Raw genomic sequence first — 12,072 nt, forward strand, 5'->3', positions numbered from 1 at the left:
CCATACCATACCATACCATGCCATACCATACCATAACCATACCCCTCAGAACCTCCCTCTATCCACCCTGCTTCTCCATATATCTCCATTGCACTTCTCAACTCCCTTCAATTTCCAGGCATTAGTATGATAAATGATATCGGAGGGATATCGGTAGGAGGTTCTCCCGCAATTCTCTACGATTCTCCCCCTCATTTCTGAGTTCTCCGTTTCCCTTTGGGTTTTCGGGTCTTTGTGCACACTGTTTACCCCATCCTTTGTTTCCTCTTTATCACTTTGGCTATTCCACTCTTTCGCCGCTGATAGCCAAAATCGAGGGTGGCATCTATATTCTGTCAGCTATAATACTGCAAAAAATTATAGAACTCACAGTTCGGAGTTTTAAGAATATTCTATAACTAAAAAATATGATCTTAAAATACATATTGCTTTTTAGGAACTATATAACACCTGATAATATTATTTGGTAGTAATATTGCTACCACAAATTTTCTGTCAGTGCCAAAAGGGGTAACGTGGAGTTGCCTACTTTATGATCCATGAAACTATCCACATAGCATATGTACATATCTTTATGGTATTCTACACGCTCGTTGATATTGGGAACTGTAATAAATTTCGATTCCTGGTAGGCAAAACTTCATATTTCCGCATTTATATAAAGTAAACTAACGAAAAATACACAAACCAATAATTCTTAAATGTTAAATAAATGCAAAGAAGGGTTAAGGTTGTGATTTGGGTGTGAGTTTGAGTTCGTTTCGGTTTGGGTTTGGTTTGGTTGGGGGGGCTTAGTTCAAAGGCCACCGATTAAAAGGGCATTTAAGAAGGTCGCATTAGGCAAATGTTTTATGTTTAGCCAACAAAACAGAAATTATGCAAATCCCGCGCGAACAACGCCCCGAAAAATAAATAACTAACCGTTTTTTGTGTGTTTGATGAGCGATTCAAAAATTTTCAATTAGCGGACTTAATTATTTTCCTATTACAGCGGAGATTTATGGAGATGGGAGTGGAGGGGCCAGCCCGGCCCAAAGGTCGTCAAACAAATCGCCCAAGTCCAGAAGCACTCAGAGCCAGAGAAGTCAGAGAGAAAAAAAAAGACAAGCAACAAAGCAAAAAATAAAATAAAACCCAAACGAATTCAATTCAATTTCATTCAATCAACAAAGGAACAACAAACACCGAAACAAAGTTCAAGGGCATTTACAACTAAGAAACGATAGGAAACAATTTGTTGGCGCTTGTTATTATCTGCAAGGCCACCGAAAATCATATAAATCAATAAAAATAAAGGGATTTCGTATTAAATATTGATTGAAAAGTTTGCTTTCGGAAATCGCACCAAAGTGACATGGGCCCCACATGGGAAAAAGTGTATGTGAACCGTATGTGAATGGAGAACAGAGCAACGTCCGTGGGTAAGGAAAATTGATTTACACGAGATTTACCCGCCCACTTCCCCGCTCTAGAACTTTTCCGTTTTTCAACTAGTCAAGGAACGGGAACGGTATGGTGGTGGTCATAGGGAATTGCCTGCGAAATTGGCAGGAAAGCCAATAGGCAGTGGGCGTGGCACTTCAGACGATTACCGTCCAGCTCATTTGGCAGCCAATTAAGAGTAAATCTAAGCTCCCAACTTCAAAGTCCACCTTCCACCTTCCTCCGCGCAATTGCGAAGGCAATCGAGGAGAATAAGATGTGTGAGAATGAAAAGATTAATGAAGGTAAATAAAGTTCAATTTAGTCCTTAACTATGAAACTCTGTTTAGAGAGGCATACTTATTCGGAGTATTTCAAGTAGTGCGTTCAAATCCTTAACTCATTCTGATTCAATTCAATTATAAACGGAATTATACAGCTTTAGCCCTACCGAAATTGGGATTATATGTTCCCTAAATCATCTCTGGCATTTTCAATAACTCGAATGCCGGTGTAACTAAGTCGAAATTATGAAAGGTTTTTAGTGACCAGCAGAGGCAGGTCCTCCCTTTCGCCCTCGCTTGACTGACTGGCCATAATTTGAGGCTCAGAATGACAGGAATCCCGGTTGCATGTCACACAAAAGACGCACTCGGCACTTGTTGGCCACCGCCGAAGCAGGCAGCAAGCCACCTCGGATTCCCGGGAAAATTCCCGCTTTGACACACATTTCCCAGAAGCCAGATGGAAAACGTTTGGGGGCTTTCGGGTGTTGCCAAGCCAACCCATTAGACCACTCCACCAGGCTCATCAGAATCGGTCGTCATTAGCATGGGGGCCTGGCCTGCCAGCTTGGCTAGCCTGCCTGTTGTTGTGCGGCGTAATTAATGGCTTTTCCACCTCCCAGCCACCCAGCCACCCACCTGGGCGGTGGGTAACAGGTAACCAGAACTGGGTAACGGTAGTAGCTCTTGGTAACCGCACACACACCGGCGTCTAATTGGTTACATGGGAAAAAGTGCATTCATCACGGCTCAAATGGATTGGAATGATGGAGCTCCCCAATGATATCGAACTAGAATGCATAACGCGAATATATGGGCGAATTTTCCAATATACATATATATGTAGATCAGTCGTCAATCGATTGCCCTGACCCAAATTACAATTATTTTTCTGGCCTCTGACGCGATAATTGAATTATGGCGAATTATGAGTGAAAAGCCTTGCAAAGACAACGGAATATTCACAATTTTTGCAAATATTTTACAAGCGGAAAGCGGAGATTCGCTCAATTATTTTCGCTGCATGGCATACAATATGCATCATTTAATTTAAACGCATCGCATATGTTGTTCTTATTTTCATCATATTCAGCCAAGTAAAATAAGTGAACGTATAACTTAAATAATAAACTAAAGTACACAACATTTAATTGGTTCCCAAGTAACAATTACTATTTTCCAGCCGATAGCTAAACGAGATCTGATTAATTGGCGATGCAAATCGTGGACTTTGCTTGAATGAGTGAAAATCAGAAAATCGTCGGCGGTGCTGTTAATTACGTGCGACCGATGGAAAAGGTTAATGTTAACATTTGTTTAACAATTCGCAGTACCCATCGTCGGGCATTTGTCAAACACTGTTTTTTCGGGCTCCATTCCCCCACATTTCTGAGCCAGGCTTTTCGCTTGGCATTTGCGCCTGCGCTATCGCATGATTGATGATGCCAAAAGGAGCAGGCCCGGCGACAAAAAACAAAGCCAACTAAAAATACCCGTTGAAAGCAAAAGTTCACAGGCCCCCCAGCTGATGGGGAAAATGCCCAAGCCAAAAAAAAAAATAATAATAAAAAAATAAACACAAAATTAAATGAAAAACGACCTATGGTGGGTGACAAAGGAAAGGAAAGGGGGCAGCGTGTGAACTGTAGCAAAGTGTCAACGACTAAAGATAATAAATAAACAGCTGAGGTCGGAAAATTAGTAGCTCTGTCAGCGGAATTTTAATTGGATAGATTAATGGAGCAAAAATAGATACACACTTATGTATGTACATCACGGGGTAAAAGTTTATGTTTTAAAATTAAACTTTCGCCACCCAATATTTACGCAATTCAATGATTTTTTTTGCCATATTTCTAACACTTCAATTTTATGGCTTGCAAATTTTGCTTCCTGCACACAAGTAGAATAAATTCGTGAATAAACGGTTTTGTTCAACACTATTATTGCCACCGCAGCTGTATCCCGAAATTTATGTCTTCGCATGTAATGCACTTAACTCTTTGTTGACAGATATTTTCGAATTGTTTTTATTGCTGGCCACCATTAACCCATCGACCAACTGACTTTTAGCCGAAAAAAATGCCTTTGTACACGTGGTGTAGGAAAATAAGGCAAAAACACAGCGGAAAATTTGTCGTACGTGGCTGCCCAGTTGGTGGCTCGCCGCCCCCTAAAAAAACTGCCCTTCTACTCCAACTCCCCCTCTTTTTCCGCCTCTCGAAATGCAAAATCACGTAGTGAGTGAGTGTGTGTGTGCGAAAGAAACTGTCATAAAACTGAGATAAAAATCTCATGGAAATGCGACAGCGACTTGAGCTGATTTCAGAGTTGGAGCTTGAGACAGGGTTGAGTTTGAGCCGAGAAAAGAAGCAGGGAAAATCTAGGAAAGAGTTACCAAAAAATTGCCAAGAGGCCTTAAGAAAACAGTGTCCCTTTCTGCTCTAATTTTAAATATTTTTATTTATATTTTTACATAACTTAGAAATTTAAGCGAAAAACTAGATACATTTTATATATTTTCAAGCAGATTAGCTAATTATTTCTCCCAGTGCACCACTCACAGCGCTGCCGGTGGCAACTAAGAAGATTTACGTCTGTGTGTGTCTCTGGGGCCGGGCAATAAAAAATAGGTGAAAACAATTTACAAACAACTAGCAGCCTCAAAAAGAGCCGCCGATGAGCGTACTCTCATGTTTTTGTGCTACCCTTCATAATTTTTAATGCGCGAAACATGCAAAAATTCGGCGGCATAGTGGCTTAAAAATTAAGTTTATTACATTAGAGGCTGGTCCAGAGTTCAAGCACCCTTTCCACCTGCCATTTGCTAGGTGATTAAGCGCAGCCCATCTGATTAATCAAAACGGCGCAAAGTGCGACTGAAATATTAGTGGTTTTGCGCCTCACATATTGCAAATATACGACATAGTATTGTGACTTAATTAGCGCTTAGCTGAAATCGATCAAATATTGAATCAGTCAATCAATTATGCAAGTTTCCAGCTACACGGGCGTGTAATTCGCGGTTGTTTCTTAGTAAGATGCATTTAGATTAAACGCATTGAGTGCCACTGCAGTCAGTGCACATACATATTTATTGCATTATTTTTAGCCATTTTCTGTATTCAAATTAGCAATGTCCCAATATTAGCTTCTAGCACAACAAACTTATAGATGGTATGGGCATACTTATGGATTCATTGGTACAGAGAGTTTCTATTGCATTTCGACTCCCACACTCTGCGGATCATCCGCATGGGAATTCTGTGCCAATGAGCACTCACTGTAGTTAGAGGATAGGCTTTGTCACCATTGTCCTCTCTCCACCCGGATAAACTACACCCATGTGTGTTGGCTTGATTTACGATCCGGACCCACTGACTCAACAGGCTTCCTTCGGCGCCACACACACACACACAGATGCATATGTATGTATATGGGGTCGATTCTAATGCAGACCCGGCTAAAATACAAACACAATTCTGACCCCTGGCCCCTGCGACCCCCCACAATTGAACAATTGAACGTGGGAATATTGAGCTTCCCCACATCTATCTACCATCTACCATTTTCCATCTCCATCATCATCAGCGTCATCTTTTGTGCGGCACTTCTTCCATCGTAAATTACAATTTGTTGGCCAATTTTTGTCGATCTGAGCCGAAGATTTATCGCCAAATGACATTAAATTCAAGTTTTCCTGAGAACTTTTTCGCTCTCCACCAGCAGTTTGCCTGCCGATTTGGATTTAATTTGGGCCTAATCGTTCATCTCGAGCTTATTTATTTATTTATTTCGCTTTCTGCACCACACGAAAGCTTTCAATAAGAAACAGTTAAACAATTGTCAAGCAATTACAACATTAAAAATCGATCAGAAGCCAACGAAGAACGAGCTGGAAAGAGCTTAGATAATATTTCCGCTTTTTAATGCTTAGTTTATTTACTTAAGACCCGCAGCATTTGCTCAAACATCGGGGGTGTGCACATATACATCTTTATATATACATACATATATATAAATGGCAAGTTAATGAGCTCAAGTGATGGAAATGTGGGCGTGGCAGGGGGAAAACAAAGCGCAGGGAGCAAAGACAATAATAAAATCAAATGAAACTAAATTAGTTGTGAAAATAATGTTGGGGACGACGGACGCCTCTCCGTCGATCTTTCCTTCTCCACCCACTTTTTTCTCCGCCCGCATAGATGGGAAAAATTATAGAATTCAACTGGACATGCACTGGAAGAAATATTGGGATTTTTAAATATATAGCAGATACATTATATGCAGTATATCCGTAACATCTAATTGAAGCATTTTAAAAACCAAAGTACCAAAACTTCAACCGTAAAATCTTTTTTTTTTATTTCTAGCATATAACCTAGGTTTTTCCTGTGTAAATCTAGAAGAGAAGGCCATAGACCTAGACCTGGTAGCATTTGCCATCAATTAAACTGACAGCAGCATGAGGCCATTACACGCTCATCAAAACACTTAACACACACACACACACTCTGAGTGGGTGGGGGTGGTTTTGGGTTGTGGGTGGTGCTGGTGGTGGTGGTGGTGGTGTGGTGCATTTGCCGCTGCAAGTTAAGCAGCGTTGACCTTTCTTTCAGCTAAACAAACACCCCGATGACCAGCTGCACGCAAACAAAATTAAATGAACTAGTTTAGTTCACCCCTGACAGCTAAATAAAAGAGAGCGCCTAAGCTATTCATCATGGCAAAAAAAAAGGTGAGCCAAGCAAACTTGACTCCAATTAAAGGTCAGCAAGGATCTAAATTATTTGGAAGAAAGTTCAAAGGGAGCTCATTCAATAAGCATACCAACTAAGAAAATGTATAACATATACATTTCATTGTTTAATATTCCACAAAAGTATTTCACAAGTTCAATGTGCATTTCAACTATTCGAAGTGCAACTTAACTAATCAATCTCCTTACAGCCCTTTGTTGCCTTAAACCCAGCAGCATTCACTTAATTGAGAATAATCAAATTCTGAAACGTTGATTGGCAGGCGTTCTTGCCACTTTTGCCATATTTACTATATTTTCTTCCATTTTTCCCGGCCATTTGCAATGGGAAAAGGCGACTGCGAGTGTGAGTAGGAAAACTTTGACCGTTTTGCCACTTGAACTGCACTTGTTGGGGCAGTCGCGCGTGCCAGATAAGCCTACAGCAACTAGCCCCCTTTATCATCCGATTTATATGTGTATATATATATATATATTTCAATGGGTGTATGTGGGAGAGTGCCTTTGTGTCATAGTACAAAGTTCCCAAAGCGGATTAATAACGCTAAAAGAAAAGTTTGCCACTGGGATGGGACAATGGAAGGCAAGAAACCGGAAAGGAAGTATGATTTTAAGAAGCATTACTTATCGCACTACGAGTTGTGGAACACATTGGCTTAAATGCATTTGGCTAGCATTATGAGTTCATTAATATGTTAATCAATATGTATGTATGTTCCCACCTTGTTTTAGTGTAGATTTTTTGAAATTCGATTTGGCCAAGCTCCGGACCAATGAAAAACGTATTAAAGGCACAGCTTTCAGGGGAAATTTTGATTTCAATTAACTTAATGCCCCACAGAAATTAAGTCAAAGAAATTTCCAAAAACAACAACGACAACTCTATTTTTTTCCAGTTTTTTTTTTTTCTTTTTTCTTGTGTGTTGGTTGTTAATGCATTTCCACACGCAAATGAAATCGAAACCCAAAAATCGGGTTAAAGCAAACAAACCAAACCGAACCAAAAAAAATAAAACATAAAAGATGCAATCTGGGGGACGAGACGAGACGACCCTACACATGTTTCCACATTCTGTCGAATGCCGGGGAAAATTGAAAATGGTCAAAATGCGAAGACAACGAAAAATAGATGCAGCAACGGCGACAAAATGAAAAAATGAGAGAAATACGACGACGGCGTGAAAAACAAATTAATCAATGTTAAAGGGATCGAACGTGGCGTTGGGCGGAAAGAGGCGGGGGCGAGGTCGGGGGCGGTGTCCGGAAAAGTGGGTGGTGAAGGATGAATTCGGGAATGGGCATACGTTTCAATACCATTTGTTGCGCTTCAATTTGAGAAAACGAGAAAATACAAACTTGTGCACATAAACGTAGCGAAGGAAAAAAATATAAAAACAACTTTCGTTTTCCTGCGCTTAGTTGAAATCATTAAAAAATAATCATCTTTCTGCTGGGTTTTCGTTTAATGTACTTTCTGCGTTTTCCACACACTTGTGCACTGACTTTTGCAGCCCACTGTGACCAAGTTTCGGTGCGTGTTCGAAAACCAAATCACTTTCTCCGGTTTCTCGGTTGTAGATCATTGGGTTTGGATTGCCCCCACGGTTTGTTTTTGTATTATTACTTTGTGTCACCTGTTCACCTGCTTCAATTACTTCTTAGATTCGGTGACACACAAGGGATGACGCAACTTTCTATCGCCCAATCTAACCCAATTCTGTCCGACGATTTTTTTATTTCGCTCAGTGCACTGCACTGCCCGACTTTGTTTTGTTTTGATTTCGGTGTTCTATTTCGTTTTGTCGCTCAATTTCACAGTTTTCAGGTGCCGGCGAGATGCCTCGCTTTTTTGTGATTTACGTGCCTGGTATTTGTGGAATACATGGGTATATCGGATTCGCGATAATAAGATCGCATTTACGCAACCTGACTAACTACTGCACTGTATAAACACATACGTAGCCGATTTTAGATACCGTAATCAACAGTGTTTCCAACGCACTCATCTGGTGCGTTCGTCACTAAGTCAGCTGCAGTGTATGCTTAACATAGCTCTATAGATACTTATTTGTTTAATCTCTTAATACTTGTACAATTCAATCACTAAGTATCCTGCAGTCCGTTCCATTTGCCTACGTCTTTTTTTAAATAACTCAATTTGTTGCCGAGCCCTGTCAAACGTCAGCCCCACTCTATGAGTTCCTTTTACCTCACTGCGCTACGTAAACACCCGAGATACATACACACATTTGTACATATGTATGTACATACATACTCCCCGGTTTCTTCCTGTTTACGTATGTTTGTAGCTGCGCATTCGATTCGACAACAAATGCCAAACATGTGTGGCAAACGTGCGACATATTGAGCATTCCTCGGAATCTGTATCTGTATCCGAATCCGAATTCGAATCTGCATCTGAATCTGAATCCAAATCTGTAGCTGACTCCGAATCCGAATCTGAATCGGAGTCCAAATCAGTTGTCCCGCTGCGAGGGGATGGATGGATGTGGATGTATGGATAGATGGGCGGTACAAAACAACAAAAAATACAAAAACAAAAACAGGAGAAGGAGGGCACAATTCAGTGGGTTAAGGAATCGCCGAAACAGCGGGCGTTTAACTGCACGTTTCCTGCCATTTAATTTGATTAAAGCCTGGCGAACGAAATTCAGCCACGAGGCAAATGAAAAATATGACGTCCAAGAAGAATCCACGGAGGGCAGGAATGGAAACCTCCGATCGAAGGCCTCAATCTTGAGCTCTTTCGCGAAAACCTTAACCTTCAAAGACGCGCGACAACCCAACGAATCCAATTGCAATTCTTAGACTCACATTTTTCGATTCGGGTTTCTTTTTGTAGCCTAAAGACAGAAAAGGCCGAGACGAAAACCTGCGCTCTAAAGTACAGTGAACACAAATTTTATTCTACTATGATATTTAGCTGATGTTTTATCCTAGTTTAGCAACAAGCACTTTGTAAAGTTAATTAAATGTTTAATTAGTTTACAAGCTACTTCTTCCTGATTCACTTAATTATCTCAAACAAATTCTAGAAGTTCCAGCATTCAAAGGGTTTCATTGGTTTAAATCAACTAAAAGCAAATGCGGTGATTAATTTTTGCTAATGAAAAATGTTTTCTGCGATCAAAAGACCACGGTACGTGTCCCTGTATTTTAAAGGGCATTTTAAAGGGGTACTGGGAATGCGGATCAATTGCAGGTCTTTGGATGCGTTGCATATAGTTTTGTTGGTTTAGCCAGAGGCCAAAATTGAAAGCGGCACGAAGTGCACTTGATACGTTATGGTCATCGAGTTGCGGCTGAATTTCTGCTCATTGCCTTTTTTTTGGTGATTTTTTTGCTGTACATTAATATACCCTTGAAGTGGGTATAACTTTAAGGTAAACACTTGAAAATAGGTTCATAAACATTATTATTTTATTAAACAAATGATCAAATTATACTATTTACGTTATATGCAATAGGTACAACTCATTTTCAGGTTGATTAAGTAAGTAATTTGCCTATTGGCAAAAGTAGAGATATGAAACTGGGTGCACTTATGTATGTATTATAAGGTGCAATAGCATTGTGCGATATATTACTAATTTCTGGATGGCCAATAGGGTGTTTAAACCATCGATTTCCGAAGAGAGTCTTACATTCCTGTCCTGCTCTTTTTTTTGGGTATATCCCTGGGGCTATCTGATTTTTCGCTCACCCTTCTTATGGAGAAAAGGGTTTTTATCCGGATGGGGGGCAATTGCAGCCCCACTCACACACACTCACACGATGATTTTGATTTCTTTATCGCTTTCGTTTGGGTTTTTTTTATTTCCACCTTCTTCACGTTCTTTCTTTCTGGCAAGAATAGTTCCAGGAAAAAATTAAAATGCAACTGCGTGTTGAATTTTTAAATATGCAACTTGGATTTCGGGCGTTCTTTCGAGGGCCAAGAAAAATTACAACTATAAATAAGGGTAAGGGTCTTCAGAGAAGAAGGCAAAAAGGGTTAAGTGCAGGAAGCTCTCGGCCCCACTCTTTCGATCGCTGGATCGTAAATTAGTCGGTAAGGGGAGGGACGGAAAAGGACTGCAACAATTATCAATAAGAAAAGTAAGAAAATAAGAGAGGAGGCAATGAAATAAACAATGTTTAATTGCGCACAAATGCACAGAGTGCTGCAAACACTGGCTTACACACAAATTAGTCACAGTTCGATTTTTAATCTCAGATCGTAATCGGAATCGGAATTCCTATCTCCACATGCACTTTTATCTCCATCTCGTTCTCCACCTCTTTATTTGGGATTTGTTTTTACCTTTTTGAGCCGACGTTGATGAGTTGTTCTTGTTTCTTTTCTGTTCTGTTCGGTTTGGTTCTGTTCTCTTTTCTTTTATTCTCCTTTCTTTTATTGTATTTGATTCGCTCCTTTTTCTATTCTAGAGGCGATCGCTTCTTTTTTTCGAGTCACTGCACTTTTGTTTTGCTGCTTTTTTGTTGGATGTATTGACAGCTGTGTTGTTGCGACGAAAACCGCATAAAAACATTAATAATTTGCAGCACGTTTCGGGCTGTTTCTTTGGTTCGCACTTGTTGCTTGCCACAAAAAATAATATGAATTCTTGAGCACTCGCGCAGGGCAAAAAAAATGATTTCGTTCTTCGACGATTTGAATCAGCAGATTTTCGAATTCGATTCCAGTATTCTAACCGATTTGGCACGAATGCAGTTGCACTTGAACGCAACCGTTTTTCAAAAATATTCAAACGCAGACGCGCGCGAAACAGCGAACGAACCGCTTACGACGAAAGTTCGAAAGCAACAGAAAACGCAAAACAGACACCAACGGTCTCACGCCGCACGGCTCTCTTTCACGCTCTCTCGCCAGAGATGCGCGCTCGCAGAGGCAACAAGTAGCTAGGATTCTGGGAGAGCAGCTTGAAAATAGCTAAAGCTGGGCTCTTGCAAGTAAATAACCTACAACCAGTACAATACTGGTATGCACATTATTGAGCACATTTACCAATAGTTGTGGATTATATGTTTTTATAACTGTCGATGAGCTTTAAGGCCAGTTGGAAATTGTTGTTATACATTGTATATTGTTTTTATAATCCCTAGAATTCGTTTTTGATTATGATTATGGAACAATGTTCGTAGGACGACATAATAAATTTAACTTAATCAAAGACGGATCTTCGAAAGCATGATAATGAATTTAAAATGAATAAGCTGCACAAAAGTTTCAACAATAAGATGTGCGAATAAAATTTATTATGAAATGATCAGCTGTGTTTGTTTTGCGGTATCGAATTTGGTCATAAAAAAGCCAAATACACAACACTGCGCTTTTCACTCTCGTGCTCTCTCGCTCACCGCATACAGTGCGCGCCAGCAAATGGTTACTCCCTGCTATTGCTACAAACATTTACCTATAGAATGTTCTGAACTCCTTAAATCCAATACGTTGTTCACAACTGCTGCCATCGTTAAACAATAATAAGGGATCTATTGATGGTCACAAAGTTTTTCCGATACTTTCCGGGATATTTTTTACTTGTATCGGCTACGCTGGACGCCACTGTAGGTGCCTGGTTTTAT

At 40.2% G+C, this 12,072-nt stretch overlaps 1 protein-coding gene across 2 annotated transcripts in view; it reads right to left on the reverse strand.

Moving 5' to 3' along the window:
- LOC117148148 (rho guanine nucleotide exchange factor 10) overlaps positions 1-12,072 on the reverse strand; it is a 103,655-nt gene that overhangs the window by 39,278 nt on the left and 52,305 nt on the right. The gene's annotated exons all lie outside the window — the stretch shown is intronic.

Source organism: Drosophila mauritiana, chromosome X, assembly GCF_004382145.1.
Source record: "Drosophila mauritiana strain mau12 chromosome X, ASM438214v1, whole genome shotgun sequence".
Lineage (NCBI taxonomy): Eukaryota > Metazoa > Arthropoda > Insecta > Diptera > Drosophilidae > Drosophila > Drosophila mauritiana.